General features: G+C 38.3%; 1 pseudogene; it reads right to left on the bottom strand.

The window, feature by feature from the left end:
* Window positions 1-200: 200 nt before the first annotated feature.
* LOC125634875 (protein FAM200C-like) lies at window positions 201-1970 on the bottom strand (annotated as a pseudogene).
* Between the last annotated feature and the right edge of the window lie 414 nt (window positions 1971-2384).

Below are 2384 nucleotides of genomic sequence, written 5' to 3'. Positions count from 1 at the left end.
CCTTTACTGCAGCCTGCACCCCTTTGGTTCTCAAAATATGTTCTCGTACCCCTTATCAAAAATCGTTGAATTAGGTCAATTCTTTAAACCTAGATATATCATAACTATAGAATGAAAGAGATAAAATAAATATATAATTCTAATTTCACAGTAAAATTAAGAATACATGAAAAATTACACACTTTTTAAAGTTTACCAGCTCAGTGACTCTTCTGCTGTTGCTTCTGTTCAATGATGTTCGAGAAACGAGGAACATTTTTTGAAATAGCCACACCCATTTAGGCAGTTTCTGGCCTTTGTTTTGATGTGTAAGAGTGATGAAAATCCTATCTCACACAAGTATGTAGTTGCAAATGGCACAAGGATCTCCAGCACTTCTTCGCCAGTTGTGGAAACGGTGCTAGATGAGCGTACCAGAAATTCTCAAGCTTCATTGTCTCAAACTCCATTCGGATTCGGCCATTGGCTCGTAATTCATTGAGATCATCTTTCATCAAATCACTATTGTTGATGTAATACAGGTTAAAAAGAAATGGATCCAGTATCCATTTCTTTGCCACATCAAGATCTCCAGTGGAAAAATATCCTTGGAAAGAGTTACTCAGCTGTTTCAAATGCTTTGTCACTTCAGTTGCAATGGTCATTCCTTCATTTTCTGAAACAACTGTTTCTTCAAGAAAAGGAAAGTTAGTGAAATTTCTTTTCTCAACATGCTTTATCCAAACTGGAAGTTTCTGAATAAAAGCAGATAACTTTTCTCTGGCAGTTACCGTGTTCATCCCAGTTCCTTGCATAGATGTGTTGAGTTAATTTAGGTGTATGGATACATCTGCCATGTATGCTAGGCAAAGGATAAACTCTCTCTTTTCAAATTCATTAACTAAATTACTGCTTTGGTTACAAAGAAACTGACTTATTTCTTTGTACATTTCAAAAATATGAGTAAGCATTCAGCCACGGGAAAGCCACCTCACTTCTGTATGGAAAAGAAGGACAGTGTGCTTGGCACCAATTTCTTCGCAAAAAGCATGGAAGAGGCGGTGATTTAGAGCATGTCCTCTGATGAAGTTTACTGCGCTCACCGCAGTAGACAAAGTATCCTTCAATTTTGTAGGCAAAGTCTTTGCGGCAAGTACATGGCGGTGCAACATAAAAGGTGTGATCATGATAGGAGGTACATCTTTCTTTACATAGGCAACAAATCCTGATTTTTTTCCTAGCATGGCAGGGGCACCATCGATGCAAATTGATCCACGCATGTCAAGTGTTATCTTATGCTTCAAAAATAAGTCTTTGATGAGATTGAACACATCGATTCCTTTCGTAGTTAATTGCAGTGGTTCACAGAACAAGAATTCTTCCAGGATTTCTTTCCCCTTTACGTACTGCACAAACACCAACAGCTGACTGCAGCCATCAAAGTCAGTTGACTCATCAAGCTGAATATCCACTTTAAGAGGACTAGCTTTGATATCTTCTATAACTTTCTGCAAGATATCCTGGCTCATCTCATGAATTTTAGAATGGATCACGCCATTTGACAAGGGAACCTGCTGAAGCTTTTTTTGCGCATCTGGTCCCAGTACTATTTTTGCCATTTCCAATGCACAAGATTTCACTAATTCCTCAGCTATTGTATGAGGCTTCTTTTCCTTGGCACACAAATATGCAACTTCATAGGATGCTTGTAACAAGGGCTTCTCAAGTGACACAAACCCAAACTTCCTCAAGGTTCCGCTATGTTTAAATCATGCCTTTGTAGACTTCAGGGTGTCAATGTCATGTCCAGCAGCTGCACCACTATGCTGGTTGTTGAAATGTTCAGACAGCTTCAATGGTTTGAGATTGGCGTTTGAAAATAACAAGCTGCACAGTACACATTGCAGCAGTCATTGATTTCCATCCTTCTCTGCCGTACAAGTGAACCTGTAATGAACACAGTTGTCGTGCCATTTGCGTTTCTTTGACATGGCAAGGGTTACTGAAATGAAAAAATATATAAACAGAGATAGGGGGGCCTATACACTTTTAAATGCATATTAAATATACGTAAAATAGTTTTATGTTATTACTCACCACAAATAATAGTCCAGTAGGCACACAAAAATAGGCAAGTATTACCCAGAGGTGTTGCGGAGGTTTGCTGTGGAAGTAAATTGTAACCAATGTGCGAACAGTTAGTGGCTAACTGAATTCAAACAAAGCCACAGCGCTGCCACCTCATCATCTGCGCATGATTCAAGAAATACCCCGCAACGTGGCGGTACGCTGTATTTTGTAGCGAGATAATTTCACTACAGTTAGCTTAAAAACTTGAAAATAATTTTTTGTTTGTATATTACAGTAATAGTTAGAAATGTATAATGTTAATAAATACATAGGTT

The sequence above is a fragment of the Caretta caretta genome, chromosome 3, assembly GCF_965140235.1.
Source record: "Caretta caretta isolate rCarCar2 chromosome 3, rCarCar1.hap1, whole genome shotgun sequence".
NCBI lineage: Eukaryota > Metazoa > Chordata > Testudines > Cheloniidae > Caretta > Caretta caretta.
This window is presented reverse-complemented; position numbering and strand designations above follow the sequence as displayed.